This window comes from Schistocerca nitens, chromosome 5, assembly GCF_023898315.1.
Source record: "Schistocerca nitens isolate TAMUIC-IGC-003100 chromosome 5, iqSchNite1.1, whole genome shotgun sequence".
NCBI lineage: Eukaryota > Metazoa > Arthropoda > Insecta > Orthoptera > Acrididae > Schistocerca > Schistocerca nitens.
Window position 1 is genome coordinate 288171769 of NC_064618.1, and position 15894 is coordinate 288187662.

Sequence of the window (15894 nt, forward strand, 5' to 3'; positions counted from 1 at the left end):
AACTAACCTAAGGACATCACAAACATCCATGCCCGAGGCAGGATTCGAACCTGCGACCGTAGCGGTCTTGCGGTTCCAGACTGCAGCGCCTTTAACTGCACGGCCACTTCGGCCGGCGAATCGACAGTGTAGTACGGACTTTGCCACAGTAGCAGACAGCTGGTAATTTAGGACCATGACCGTGGATTACACTTTGGTCAGTGCTGGTTAGAGTGCTGCAACTGTAAATGGAAGGCTTTGTTTGATAGTCTTATGCTGATGCTGTCTGAATAAATTATGCCATTGGATACAAAGCGGTTTAGTTTTGAGACCTAACCCACGAGGGGGGAAGGCACAGTGGTCTGCTTCAGGAATTCCAAGCAATAAAACACAAAAAACAACCCAGGAAGGGAGACATGCATTTGGAATCTGTTCATCGTTACGGGGTCAAACAAGAGGGTAACATTACTGAAACAATGATCGGGCTACTTAGTATATAATAGAGCATACAGATTCCAAGGAGGAAACGTATGAAGACGCAGACTTCCTCGTTATCAATATGTGCGGCATATCTTTCGTGTTAACGAAAGTAAATTCCCGCTTTACCTCTTCTTACGTGTCAAATGAAATGAATGCCATGAGGAACAGAATATTTGTTGACTGCGTCTCTTCTTGCTTCCATCCTTACCAACATATTTCTTCATTCTCGTGGTAATCATGACATTCTATGTGTATGCTGCAAAAGATTGCAAGTGGACAAATTCGACATCGAGGTGCAAAGCGTTATATTCAATTCGAATAAGCTTCCGGTGTATTTTTACTTCGTTTGTATTTTTAGATGATTATGAACGTTACGGAAAATTATCTCACATGCTTTATGTTGAATGAGAAACATTGAATGATCCGTTTTGCTTTCCCTACGTTGAAATGATATAATGTCGGCGTCAACAGCCTTCTTCCACGCCGGAAGCTGAAACTTGTATCATTCTGGATTAATGATAATTGAATGTCTCATATGTATACATAGCCCACAAGGCGACGTCAGAAACCATCAGGGGAGAACGCCGCATAAAAACCAAACGTGCGCGCGCGTCTCCACTCTGAAGAACCGTATCGGAGAATCACGGCAAGCATTTCGCTGAAGAGCTGCCTCGTCAGAGAGCCTAGAAATGGCAGCGTCGTAGCAAGTATTTGTCAACACTCTGATAGTGCATTTACTTCCGGGAGTAGGTCGGCGTTACCTCGCTAAATTCACTTGACATTCGTTTTCCACATCGAAGACTCGTACGATATAATCCACTGCAAGATGACACAATTAGAAAGTATATTTAATTTCTGGACTCCAAGAACGGCGTTCTTCACATAAGTAACACCTGTTTGTGTGTGCATTCGGGAGGACGACGGTGCAATCCCGCGCCCGGCGATCCTGATTTAGGTTTTCAATGATTTCCCTAAATCGCTTCAGGCAAATGCCGGGATGGTTCCTTAGGAAGGGCACGGCCGATTTCCTTCCCCATCCTTCCCTAATCCGAGCTTGTGCTCCGTCTCTAATGACATCGTTGTCGACGGGACGTTAAAACAGTAATCTCCACCTCCTCTGTTCGTGTGTTTAAGGTTGCGTTTTGAGGCTCAGGCAACATCGCAGTGACTATATTCCGCCTCTGGCCGCCAGTGTGTCGTTAGCTCAGAGGTTCCCTTGTGCGTTGCAGTGCTTGTACTATAAGACATAGCAGTTCGAATCACGGTAGAAGCCGCTGACTACAACCTTTTATTTTCCATTTTAATTAATGGAGTTGCAAACTGCTAGTAAAAATTTCTTATGCGAAATCTGAAGAAAGCCTTTAAACATCAATCTTCGTCCGATTTCGACTTAGTAAATTAAGTTAATATCATGGATTTCTGCTTTGCAAATTCCAAGGTGCTTCACTGTAAAATAGACCCTGAAAAGATTCAAACCGACTGTCAACGATATAAATTTGAGCTTTGTTCGTCATATAGGTCTAACATGTCAGAAGGTTGTTTATGAAGTGCACATGTTCATTAATGTAGTTCCCTTCTTCTAAATTTTTGCAATAGCATTTAACTGTAGACGTTTTCTAACACCGGCGTTAGCAATTCCTTTCCGTTCTCTGAAACCTTCAAAACGACAAATTTTTCTGGTTTAAATCTGATGACCTTAACTATCACTTCCGATCAACAATAAATACTTCATGAACCCATACATGGAACTCCAAACGTGCAGTGTTCCTGCACTGCTACAGAGCATGCATTGCAAGGTGTTCACACAGTTTATCGCATAGACTTACCATACGGAATGAAACAAGAACTGTAATACACTTTACACCACAGACGCTCACTCTGGCTTGACGAAAACATCCAAACATTGACCAAAAGTTGCACAAATAATTGAGTTTGAAAGGAAAAGAAACGAAGTATGAAGCATTTATAAATTCATCGAATGTAGTGAGGTGGTTTAATTTCGTCCCAGTCTACAAAATTAATTTCGGGCCATACTCAGCTCTTGCCGATTAATGTAATATAATACCCGCCTACTAATCAGGGCGTCTGTCTCCGTTGCTTTTGAGCGTGAATGGAAATTGTAGAAATTTTCTGTGGAGCAACATTTAATAATAAAGCGTTTTAAATCATCAAAAGCGATGAGCGGTAGCAGGCGCTTTCGATAAAGAACGGGGGAGTGCAGCGCCGCTGCTGTCGCCACGGCCGCTGCCAGTAGCCAGCAAATGGATCCCGGAGCTTTGCCGCATACGGCGTCCAGAGGAGGGCAGTCTGCAGGAAATCTGCCGCAAAATCGTTACTGGATAAAATTTTGATATCGGTGTGTCACAAAGCGAAATAGATTGAATCTGCGCTACCATTACATTCACGTCTTCAGCATTCAGACAGAAGAGGCTATAAGAATATTTTATGCCAGCTGCTCTCGATCCACTGACATTATGAACAGAAAGAACGCACGCTACCGCTAGACCACAGGCGTAATCAGCCTAGAGTTTCTCTATCATGGGACAAGTTTTCCTGCAGGAAGTGCCGCAGTCTACAGTGTTGCCAGATTGTGCAGATAACCGGACTTAGAGAATTAGCGAGTTGGCCAGTTTTTTTGTCCCATGTCGCGATCGGCGCGGACTTAGCCTCTGAAGCGGCCGGCCGCCGGTCAAGTTTTATGTCAAAGAGTGTACATTATATAATGTACAGACTGAATGCTTAGTTCGTGGTCCAATGAGGGGCACAGTACGAATACATTTCTTAGTGTTTCCTTGCATTTGCTAAAAATCACTTTTTGTCAAAATGTCCTTTGATAGCTATTTCTCAATTACACAGTCATAGATGGTTATTTTAGTAAAAGGTAAATAAATCTAACATTTACTTTGTTGTATTACTTTAAGCTTTAATGGTCACTAAAACAATTTCCTCTCATGCTGTTCATCATGCATTCAAAATTGTGTTACAAGAATTCTATTTTTCTATAATCAAGCATAAATTTCAAGCTTCTAATGGTAAATACGGAATGGCAAAAAGAAGCAATAGTCTCAGGAAGGCACACAGCTAAAAAAAGTTACAAGTTCATGTTCTACTCTCACAACTGCTGTGTTGCATGTGAAGTTTGAAGGGGGAACAACCATGTTGTCAGCAGGCTGCTGGCTTGTATAAAGTAATTCTCATACAGACAATTGGTCTGTCATGCTAATACATACATACTACCACTACTACTACTACTACTACTACACTGTTATTTTTCATGCACTAAATGTGGTATATGTGATCATATATATAATATATCTTCATAAGTAGAACCATCTAATAAAAAAGTGTAAGAGATAATGTAGAAAAGTGCAGGCCAATACCCTTGCTACCACTGGTGTCTGATATGGTGACATTAAGAGAAAAACAACACACTCAGTAGGTATAATTTGTTGGCTGACAGGCAGTTTGGTTTCAGGAAAGGAGCATCAACAAAGAAAAAAATTAATCTTTTCCATACAGGGCACTGTTAGTGATAAATGGTAAGATGAAGACACTATCTTCTCTGATTCAACAAATGCACTGAATTTTGTGGATCACACTATATCACTGCATAAGCTGGAACATTATGGAATTATGTGAAAAGCCAGACAATAAGTTCATTTCATAGATAGAAAATAGGAAATAGAAGGCTGGTCTCTAGTGTCAATACACATGGAACAGATATGAATCTCACTTGAATGCAGTAAACTGGGGGCCACAGGGCTCTGTTCAGAGTCCCCCATTTTCCTTAATATATACCAGTATCAATGATAAGCCATTTATTTTTTCTATGGGTGCATGACTGCAGACATAATACACAAAGAAATAACTATGCCAGAGTACCATAGCATGTTGCCAGAGAAGCCAAGACACAACAGAGCAGCCTATCGATGAAATGGAATATTGTGCAGTAATTCATTTTCAGCAGCAGTGAAAATGTTGTAGCATATTAATGAACAGCTGCTCCAGTTGCTCAAATGTACATTTATTTCAGTCGATGAGCAGTTTAGGTCTTCACATTCAGGCCATTTTCAAGTGGGTCTGAACTGCTATTGTTAATACATAATATGATGGATGTACAAATATTTTACATAATAAGAGATGGAAAATGGAGCTTACATATGTACAATGTAAGACCAGAAAGAATACCTATCTTGCTTTGTGCTGTTTTGAAGCAATGTCATATAATGGATTTAAAAGTTATGTGCCCAGCAATATAGTAAGAAAAATGGGCATGTCACAATTATAACATGCTGTACAATTTGATATATTAAAAGTACTGGCACACTTTAGGTTTAAAAGGAGTTATAATATTCTGGCACGTATGAAATTTAAAACTGCATACTTTAACAGTGAAAATTATAAGTAACTTTTGCGTTTAATAAAAATCTAATACAGTAGCGGTGGACATGTCTACTAACATCTAGATGCAGTTACAAAGTTGGAGAGTAAAGGAAGTTGTCAATAACACGGTGGCATACGTCCAAGAAGCTGGTGTTTTTTAATGTGCACAGCTTTTCCCTGGATCTGTTTCAGGTTGGTGGAAATTTCGATTTCTTCATATATTTCTGTAAAGTATCTTTTCTTCATTGTATGAAGAATTACAAGGTTATTTTCATTACTGGGCACCATATGAATATTTTGTGTGAGGTGAGCTGGGGAGGTGGATTTACTCCTTAGTTTTTTTCTTCTTCTTCTTTTAAATAGTGTGTGCCCCTTGTATCACATTTTAAAATTCCTTCCCATTTATCTGATGTAGCTAGCCTTACAGTCAGGGTAGTAAATTTGTATATGCCGCCAATTTGAAGGGATATTTTAAGGAGATTCACAATGTGAATATAAATTTACACTCTCCTGCAAAAATACAGGGTGTTCAATCAGCAGTGCACACTAACAAACGGCGGTTTCTTTTGTTCACTCATGCTAGAAGATGTGACTTTACACCTGACTGGATGCACCAACTACTGTGACTATTTTGTACTTTAATTAAATCTAGAAATTACTTTTAGCTTTTTATAGTAAAGCATTCAATCTGAAATTTCAAACATGCCAGAAGAAAGCTCCTTTTAAAGCAATGTCAATATTTTAACACATGGGAACAGTTTTTATAATCATGACACCCCCCCCCCCCACCCCCCCCGATATCATTGGACCTTTAACTTTTAGATCCACCAGTGCCTCAAAACTGCAAAATGTAAGATACATATTCTTTCTGTACTTACCACATACATGTTTAAATTTTATTTGTCGGCTCATTATAACTGCATAGGCTTCTGAGGCCAGAGTCAGTTGACATAAAAGTTTTCTGAGTGTCATACCACATCATAATGTAAAAAATGGGTGGGAGAGTTAAAATTAATTTTAAATGAGTCATGTGTGTGTGAGTTGCATTTGCGCGTGTGTGTGTGTGTGTGTGTGTGTGTGTGTGTGTTTGCTGTCTAATTCTGAAGAAGGCCTTACTGGCTGAAAGCTCAGCATCTCCGCTATATGGTGAGTAGCAACTTTCCTTTTCACAATATTGCTAGATTCCATCCTGTATTTTCCATTGTTTAATTTTACTGCATTAATTTACAGCAGAATCACTAGTTAACATATTTAGACCTCATTTCCTATTTAAATAACCTTGTAGGGAAATTTGTGTTGCCTATAAATGAGATCTACATCTACATGGATACTCTGCAAATTACATTTAAGTGCCGTACTCCGTCAGTCCTATTTGGTAAGGATCCCACACCGTGCAGCAGTATTCTAAAAGATAATGGACAAGCGTAGTGTAGGTAGTCTTTCAATACAGTATTACTTTAAATATCTGAGTACCTAATTATTTAAATTTAAAAATCTACACTTAAAAAACTACATTGATTACTACTCATTCAGTTTCAAAAATACCCATATTTCCTGGGAAATTCATAATACAAGGTGTTTCTAACATGTTTGATGTCTGGACTTGGGAGTAGAGCAAGAACTTGTTCACACACTATGTAGGATACATCCTTCTCATTAACTTTGAACACCTTCACCACGTCCCGTACAGATCTCATACACATACTCTGTATTTCTCAATTATCTTCAAGGGCCCTCTGAGCAATCACAGCAGACTTTTATTTGCCCAGTTTCTTTCTTGAGGCTTGAAAGTCCAACAAAATAAATGTTCTTGCCAAGGTCTTTTTGACAGCTTGTTTTGACCCTGTAAATTCTTCACAATTATGTCATCTCAGAACCTGTATAGATGAGAGAAACACACACTGTGTGTAAGTCGCAAAACTTCATTTTCTGGATATTCTTGCTTAAAAAATGGAAAAAAAGCTTCCTTTACTGTCAAATGTATGTAACATTACTGCAAGCTAACTCTTTTCCCACTTCTTGGTCCTGCAATAGGCCCAATTTCCTTCACATCAGGTAATTGGATACTGATTTTACCACTTGTGAAAAAGTTTTGTACTTTGTGCAGATTGCCACCTGTAAGTTTAAAGCTGAAGTTTTCTTGTCACCTAAGAAAATCTGCTTGCTACCTTTTGTAGGTAGGCTTTCCCATAGAATACTTTTTTATGACTGCTGATTTTTTTGAGGGTTGGAAGGAAGCACTTTCCTTATCTGAGAAACAGTTTTGCTAAGGGACTGAACACTTTCATATGGAACTATCTGGGAGAAACAGGTCTCCAACTCATCTTCAGTTGGTACAGATTTTAGTTCAAGTCTCTACTTTATTTTTCTTTCAGCTTCCTTCTTACGACGTCCAATTAAATTTTTTTCATAAAGGAATGCCTTTTCTTCATATCGATCCATCTTTTTCTATCCTGTTCTCTTTCTTTTTCTTTGGTGTTGTATTTTGTGGGATTTTTCTGCAACTTGTCTCGTGTGCTCTGCTGACATTGTTTTTCTCATATTCTAAATAAATAATAAGTCAACAGTAGTGTAAACCATCAAGGCACTAGTTATGCCAATGAATGTAACATAAGAATGACAAGAAGTGTTATATTGTTTAGATTTTGGTAACAATAAAAAAAACTATCACGGGAGGTACATAATTATTTTATATCATTTACATATTAAACACTGCCTTATGGATCACTAGATATGCTTATCAGGTTTCCTCACCCCAACCCAAAATTGACAGAACTGCTATAACTGCTGAGTTACAGAGTAAACTTTTTCATGTTTTTTGTCACAGATGGGGGGATAAATGCAAAATTTAACTTTTGTAAATTCAGGAAACCATGATATTGAACCAATCCAGACAAGTAAAGATGCCACAGATTAGACACAGCTGCAACATTTTATTTGCAGGTGACACAATTGTGATTGTGAAAGACATGAAATGTAATGTGAATGATACAGCAAACAGGACAGTGAATAACATCAGCTTAAACATCTGATGATTAACTGTACTAAACCACAGTGCATACAGTTTTCAACACAGAGCAGTGAAATTTTATTGTCTCAAGCTAATCAAATAAGTTGAACACTTTAAATTCTTAGGACAGATTACAGATGAAAGCCCTCTTGGAAGCATCCAGAAACTGTGCAGTAATTAAATGTTGTGTTTACAGTAAGAATAATCTCCACAGCCACCAGCTCTGACTTTCAAAGGCTTCGCTCGCTGTAAACTTTCACTCTGTTAGAGCCTAAGGTATCAAGTCTTGGGGCAAGTCTGTGTTTTCACAAAGAATATTCTTAGTCCAGAAAAGAGTAGTGTGAATGATCTGCTATGAACTTTGTACAAGCTGCTGTTCAAGTGTCTCACAATTCTAACTCTGCAACCCCTGTGTGTATAGTCCCACATGGTATTTGTTAATAATATGGAGTCAAGCAAAAAGTATCGTCACATTCTTTCAATGGACGATAGCCAGAGAAATGATACGTTCTTGGATAACACTTCTCTAACTACAGTATAGAAAGTTGTGCACCACTCTCCAGGTTTAATTTTTATAGGCTTCTAGCCGAGCTGACAGATGTGACTGATAAATCCAAGATTTTCAGTTCTACGTTGAAAGACTCCTTGTGGCACACAGTTTTCATTCTGTAAATGAGTTCCTCGCAGTAGCTTAGAATCTTGTATTGTGACATATTATTTATTGTATGTACATTATTGTATCAGCTTCTTTTAGTTTATAATGCATTTCATCTGTGTTGTTGTTGTTGTTGTGGTCTTTAGTCCTGAGACTGGTTTGATGCAGCTCTCCATGCTACTCTATCCTGGCAAAATCTGGTAGTCAGTGGGTCTATATAAAGCAAGGAGTGTGTTTTTTGGAAGTTTTCCCAATGTAATGAGTACTCTGTGAGATTTTGGGATTGCAGTTCGTAATGTCATCTTCTTGCCTTGATATTTCAGCTGACAACCAGATAGTTCCCTTCAGGTGAAATTTACAACTGGAGATTACTGTGGAACATCTCTATGTTCATACCGTAAATTGGCATAACACAGCATGCATGTAGCTCTTGGCTGCATGACCACCATTTTTTGAAGTACAAGTGTGTATTTGCTTGCGTCTGGCTACCGCCACCCTTCACAAACTACAGGCTGGTGCACTGGGCACATGTTGTGTCCAATAGGAATAGTCTTCCAAAGGATTTGAAATTCCTACAGTCTATATTCAAGAAAAATGTATATCCTTTGCACCAAATTTGCACAACTTTATTGCCAGTTATAAGATGAAGAGCTGTTCAGGTGTAGGGCACCCCTTCCATATGCTGGCAACACTTTACCTAAATTATGCAGCCTCATAAAAATCATTATTTAAAAATAGTTCTCCAGTCATCCATAAAAACCTGTGAATGCCCACACTCAGCTAAGGACAGTGTGAGTATATTCTAGGATCTGATTTTTACGGACTGTTGAAATACAATATGCAGAAGGCGTTATCAATCAGGATGGTAGCTTTCAACTGGGTAACACATGGGAGCTGATCATCTCTTTATTTTCTTCAGAAAGTTAAAATATTACACACAGTAACATTTATGTTTATCAGCTGAACCACTGAATGTTGACTCTCCGAAATGGCGGGCAACAACACAGTTAAACATGCACTTGTGTACCATAGATGAAGCAAAATTTCACAGAGATTACTAAATTTGACTGGGTAGTTATTCAGCTAATAACTATGTGCATGTGACACCATTTCATTTCTTTATACCAAAATAGTAATGTACATCAATAATATCCAGTTGTAAAATTCAGCTGAAAGTGGCTGCCTGGTTGCAACTAAAATACTGTGGCAAGAAGTCAGTATCAACTGGATGCAATCCATAAATTTTGTGTAAATCCAAGGAGAGCCAGTGTAAAATATAAAAATGAAGGAAATTCAAAATTTACTGGATATTTGCAGTTTACATACGATTTTCAAGTGATTCTGACTCACCTTCAATTTCCGTAGCACTGAGATATCTTGAGAGAGGTTTACAAATAACTTCCACAAAGCCTCATGCAGTGCTGCTGGGGCAACTACAGGTTGGAGTGTGAAAGGGGTAACAACTTTTACAGTAGATAATTTTGTGTAGTCATAACATTTTATGTGAATTTTTGCCTCTTAGACATATTCCTTATCACGTAAGGCAAGTCTCAGATGTTATTGAATTTAGCAAATGATAAAATTCAGGAGTAAGTATGAAACATGTAATTATTTTGTTTTCCCCAAAAAAATTCCTGCCCTGAGATACAGGCCTCCAAAGATGACACTCTGAACACCATTTTGAAGATGCAAATTTTGGAAAAAAATTTAAAATGCTGTATCTCTGTAACTGTTCTAGATATTTCGTTAGAGTTTTTTTTATTTGAAAGATAATTGCTTCATGATTACAACGGTATCCTCCATTTGGACATATCTGTCAAAGTTCTTTCACTGTCACATTTTGAATCTTTTTCTATGTAACAGACAACTTTGCAGAAATTACACATGTGACATGGGAGGAAAATAAACTAATTAAGAAAATTTATCTCTGACAGTTTCATTGATGAACTTGGTAAATGGTCAGTGAAAGCAGTAACACACCAGCATTTGCAAAAATTGCAACAACAACATATTGGAAAAATGAAAGTGTGTGTACTGGCTGAACAACTATTTCTAGTGCTTCACTGTGATTTTGCTGAGAATTGGTCTGTAATTCTCCCACAAGAAGTACAAGGGTATTATTGGAGTAAGGGCCAGGTTTCAGTTTTTACAGGAGTGCAATATTTTCAAAACAAGACCACAAGTGTTGCAGTTATAAGTGATGACACAGGACATGACCCAGCACATGCTATGATAGAAATGCGCAAAATTCTTCAACTGCAAACAGGGGCAGAGAAGATCATCATTATTTCTGAGGGTGTTCCTAGTCATTTTAAAAATTGTTACCAGCTGTTTGAACTGAGTAAGTCACTTGAGCCAACTGGCTGGGTATACAGTGGGTCATGGGAAGGGACCTTGTGATTGTGTAGGAGACCTGCTAAAGCACCATGTTACAAAACATAATCTTTCCAGACAAAATACAGCTGTGATTCAGAATGCTGAGGATTTTACAAGAGTTGTGAAATGTTACACATCCAGCCCTCATTCTTTTGTCCAAATAGGAAATCAAAGAATTCTGTGAGCAGAAGAAAGAAGACTGGTCCCAAAAAACTACTCCTGTGAAAGGAATTCAGAAGACACATTTTTGGACTCAAAGTGAAGGGCGAACTCATATTTACTTTAAAGAGCAAGAAAGAAGAATGCAGAGATTATAGACACCAGTTATGAGTTAAAGGAAACTGTAGTGACCTTTATGCTACTACATGGACCAACCGCTGGGTATAGGTTTCCAGCTGAAGGACAGCAACAACACCATCAGTGCTCCCTTCCTGTTCACAATGTTTTAAAGATGGTAAGTGCTCCAGTTCCTATTGTTTCAACACGAAGGCATCATTCTACATCAAAGGAAGATACTGAAGCAGTGGAACACATTTTTAGTTCATTGATGGCTAATTTCAGTACAAAACAGAGCGCTCAGAAGTTGTAGATACTGAAACCTTAAAATCTTTGGTTCTTTCACATACATTTTGGAATCATTTAAAATGCTTGAAAAATGAGCCTCTTACTCATCTTTCAAAACTAAAATTATCAGAAATAAGGCTAGGTTTTGATTTTTATGAGCCTGTTATGTGATAATAAAACAGGTTTTATGTATGGCAAAAATTTCAATTGTTTATAAAACCTAAATGTAGAACTATATGGAGTTAGTCAACAGAAAAAAAAACAAAATTTTACAAATTGGCATTTCTGAAGGAAAAAAATTCCATAAATTATAAAAAAAATCAGAATGCTAAAGTAAAAGAACTTTGACAGATAAGCCCAAATGGAGGATTTCTTTGTAATCATAACGTAATTATCTTTCAAATGGAAAAAAACCATAACAAAATATCTAGAACTGTTGAAGAGATACAGCATTTTATATTTTTTTCCCAACTTCGCATCTCCAAATTGGTATATGCATGCCATCTTCTTTTGAGGCCTGTATCTCAGGGCAGGAACTTGTTTTTGGAAAAAAAATGTGATTGTTACTTACTCCTGAATTTTAACATATGCTAAGTTCAAAAACACATGAGACTATGGAATTCAGTTAAACATACAAGTTTGCTTAAAACTTCAGAACTTTGAGTACACATACAAGTTTAAATCTATGAACAGTGGCCACCAAAATGTAAAAGGTGAGGATTAATAAGTAGAGGACAAGGAATGTGAAATGTTATTTTTTATGTCATTCAGTGCCTAAACTTTACAAAGATCTGTCCACATGCTGCATCAACCACACTACCCTTTGCAGGAGCTGATTATGTTCTGAACATCAGAGAATAATTGGAGTTTCCGTATTATATATAATAATGTTATGTCTGGCTTATAAATTACATGCTACTAGCACGTTAAAACATGGACAAAAACAGATTTGACTTCCATGTTCCCAATTATCAAGAACACTGCCACTGCCACATTCTGAAGTTCTCCCATTCTAAAATCAGCAACACTTTCCATACATAGTTGCATGCTGATAATTTCGTACTGAAAGCAAGTGTAATGGTATCATAACAACAGACCACAGGTGTTCCTTTCTCCTAGTTCTTTAATAATATATTCCTCCAGTTACATAACATGTAGTCCATGAAATAAGCTAGTAAAAGATTAGTCAAATGAACCTTCAGGACCATATTCAACGTTCTCTCTTCGAATATTGTGTATTTAGTTCTTGTAGAAACCCAAGTACTTTCCTTAAATCAAAATCAACTAACAGTATCTGCTACTTGTATGTCGAATTTCACATCCATTTGAGATTAGCGGACATTATTCTTATTCCTCAGCGTATCCTCCCGTATCAATGAAGGAAAAATATAAAATAATGATCCGCACTTGTAACAAGAAATAAGAAAATGTTGTAATTAGGCACCCGGGACTAAGACACAGATTAAATACTTCAACAACCAAATGATATATAAGATCAGGTCGGACTGAAACAATTAACTGTTATAGAATTGTATGCAGGACTCACTGTAACTCATCAGCATATACTTCGAATACGCACTCAAATACGCGGGACACCAACAAATACTATACAATAGCGTCAAACAAAACGTTCACAACGCTGCCGTTGACGTTTGAAGAACTCGACTTTATCCGTTTATCGTATAAATAAAGCAATCGATAGTAATATATCATTTCTGGTTACATTTCGACCTAACATTTTCGATCTACTTCGATTATTTCATTCGATCTTAGCTCATCGTGCGGACGCCACACCATAAAGCTATCGATATTTTGTTGTTTGTGTGTACTGTGTATTTTGAAGGAAGTGATACGAGTGTTAAGAAGACATAATTCTGATAGGTTAGCAGTATATACTTGTTTACAGCACTTTTTTTCCCGCTCAAGAGTCAGAAATATTTGAAATTGACAATTTAAAAAGGTTAGTGTAATTGTAATAGGGTATCGACTCGTTTTGTGTATTTTAGGAAAAATATGTTTGAAAAATTTCAGACCTTATGTACACTACATTTCATGTCTCCTCAATAACCTTTGAATTCCGATACAAATATGATCAAGCTTGATACAGAACTGGTTTTGTTCGTTTGATTTTCACTGAATCTCTCAAATGAAAATTTATATGCACTCTGAATGCAGTGGAAAATAATACCGAAAGTTAATAATACAGATTTTCACTTAAGCAAAACAATCAACCCAGTCATCTTCTTAAATAGAAAACAACCAGAAACGAACAATGACGAATACGTTTTAAAACATATGCCGGTACACAAATAATCATGTAACATTGTTGCAGAATAAGTTGACTGATGTTAGAAACTTATATTTTTAATATCCATGTCAAAAAATTTCAGTTTCACTTATGCTAAATATAAAATACAGTTTGGAAAAACACAACATTAGATTTCATTGTCCCATCTGAGAAGATGGCAATTGCTTTATAAATGGTTTTTCTAGGTTGCATTGCGGTAGGCCTATAGTATGAACATACATATTTGTCAATTATCAGCATAGGTATTTTTATGTGAAGATGTTATGTAGATGTAATAGAGGAGGAGCACCTTTAGGAATGAGAAATGAGTTCGTATATACATCAAAAAACAACCCAACAACCTTTTAAGAAACTTAAGCTGTGTACTGCATTAACAATAAACTGTATTGCATAACCCTACTACATATTCTTAAGTTAGATAAGTTTAATCTAGTAAGTTTGAACCTTAAAAATGTGCTGCTTCCTCAGTTTTATTGATAACTATGTTTATATACTGTCGGTAACATATGCATGAATATATTTAGTATTTTTCAAAGAAAATAGGTAGGCCTACTCGTGTTCATTACAACAAAAGCCTACTTCCAATACAGTTTTATTCATCATGCAGCCTTACAATGAACACTGCTATTTCCCATGGGCTTGATAGAACTTTTTGATCCTTGGATACAGATTAGCAGATTTATAGAAATAGTGACTAATGATGCAAAATTTTAATTGTCTTTGGAATTGGTAGGGGTTCCATATCTCTTGGTGTTACGTAAATAATTGACAAGATGACAATAACAAACCAAGTATTTGAGATACTGAGTCATTGAGGGGCACATAAACAAGACTGAAAATGTTCCCATCTTTCTGATGCTTTACCAGAGCTGTAGTGTGTAACTGTGAAGAAGGATTCCACTAAAACCCAACAACATTCTCAGTCTTGTTTATGGGCTGATCAATGACTCTGTGTCTGAATCATTCAGTGAGTTGTTGTAATTACACCTTCCATTATTCAAATTCCACCAAGGACTTGCTTTGTGGTTGTGCAAATCACACTTTAGTCAACATTTATTTATATTATCGACAACAAACATCTTTAAGGACTAAATAGGTTTGCGTCCGCAGCTCGTTGTCGTGCGGTAGCGTTCTCGCTTCCCGCGCCCGGGTTCGATTCCCTGCGGGGTCAGGGATTTTCTCTGCCTCGTGATGACTGGGTGTTGTGTGATGTCCTTAGGTTAGTTAGGTTTAAGTAGTTCTAAGTTCTAGGGGACTGATGACCATAGATGTTAAGTCCCATAGTGCTCAGAGCCATTTTTTTTTTTTTTTTTTTTTTAAATAGGTTTGCAAGTAAATGTAAGAACTCAGTGATCCATTTAAAGAGACCATATCAAGATGTGTGGTAATCTACATAACAAAATATTTCTACTGCTGCTTCTGCTGATTAAGTACTTCATTCACTTTAGATGCATTGCCTGTATATGATAATTCTATAAATAAGCAAACATCTTTATCTTTGGCTCAACTTAATGACAGAGAGTTATAAGAGCAAAACATGCAGAGTTAATCTTCTTCATTAGTTTATCTCTGTGTTGACTCCATTTTGCTTGGCATCAAATTGAACCACAAGGAATTTTACATGCAGCATTTTGTTTAGTGTGTGTTACCATTAATGTCTACTTTAACTGCCAGCAGGTTGCTTTTGTTCTGGATTTATACGTGGTTGAATGTGAGCTTTGGCTTTACTCAGTTTCAGCTACGAAATGTTGGCTGAGCCTTTTTTTTTATTTTTCACATTTGTTTGTTCGCAATTGTGCATCACGAGTCCTTATTAGATTAAGATTTAAAATGTGGTGAGAACAAGTTATATCCTTTTTACCTATTATGTGAACTGTGTCTAGTAAGGTATATTTTTGGCATTAATTTTCGTGCATCATCGGCAAGCATTACTGTTCCAAACCATCCTAAAAGTCCTTTGAAGATCATTCATGTAGGCCGAGGGCAAAAGGAGATCCAGTAGTGGCTTGACCCCCAATGTCTTCCCATTCTGATGTTAGTTTCATTCCTGTGACAGTGTGTCAATGTGATACACTGTTTCTTGTTTTTGTGGCGACACTCCATCTGTGGATGATGGATGCAGTTAATGCCATAACATCT

The 15894-nt window shown here is 37.2% G+C and overlaps 2 protein-coding genes across 11 annotated transcripts in view; one reads left to right on the forward strand and one right to left on the reverse strand.

The window, feature by feature from the left end:
• The window catches only part of LOC126259166 (uncharacterized), a 131016-nt gene extending 117895 nt beyond the window's left edge, over positions 1–13121 (reverse strand). For 4 of the 8 annotated variants that reach the window (XM_049955730.1, XM_049955725.1, XM_049955732.1 and 1 more), the window contains exon 1: positions 12994–13121. The gene's annotated coding sequence lies outside the window, so the exon portion shown is untranslated. Of the gene's footprint in view, positions 1–12643; positions 12852–12990 lie in introns of those variants that run through there. The other 4 variants (XM_049955726.1, XM_049955727.1, XM_049955729.1 and 1 more) reach the window with 4 other exon arrangements.
• Positions 13122–13237: 116 nt separating this feature from the next.
• Positions 13238–15894, forward strand: part of LOC126259165 (protein FAM50 homolog) — a 135851-nt gene continuing 133194 nt past the window's right edge. For 2 of the 3 annotated variants that reach the window (XR_007546476.1, XM_049955723.1), the window contains exon 1: positions 13263–13407. The gene's annotated coding sequence lies outside the window, so the exon portion shown is untranslated. Of the gene's footprint in view, positions 13408–15894 lie in introns of all 3 variants that reach the window. The other variant, XM_049955724.1, reaches the window with a different exon arrangement.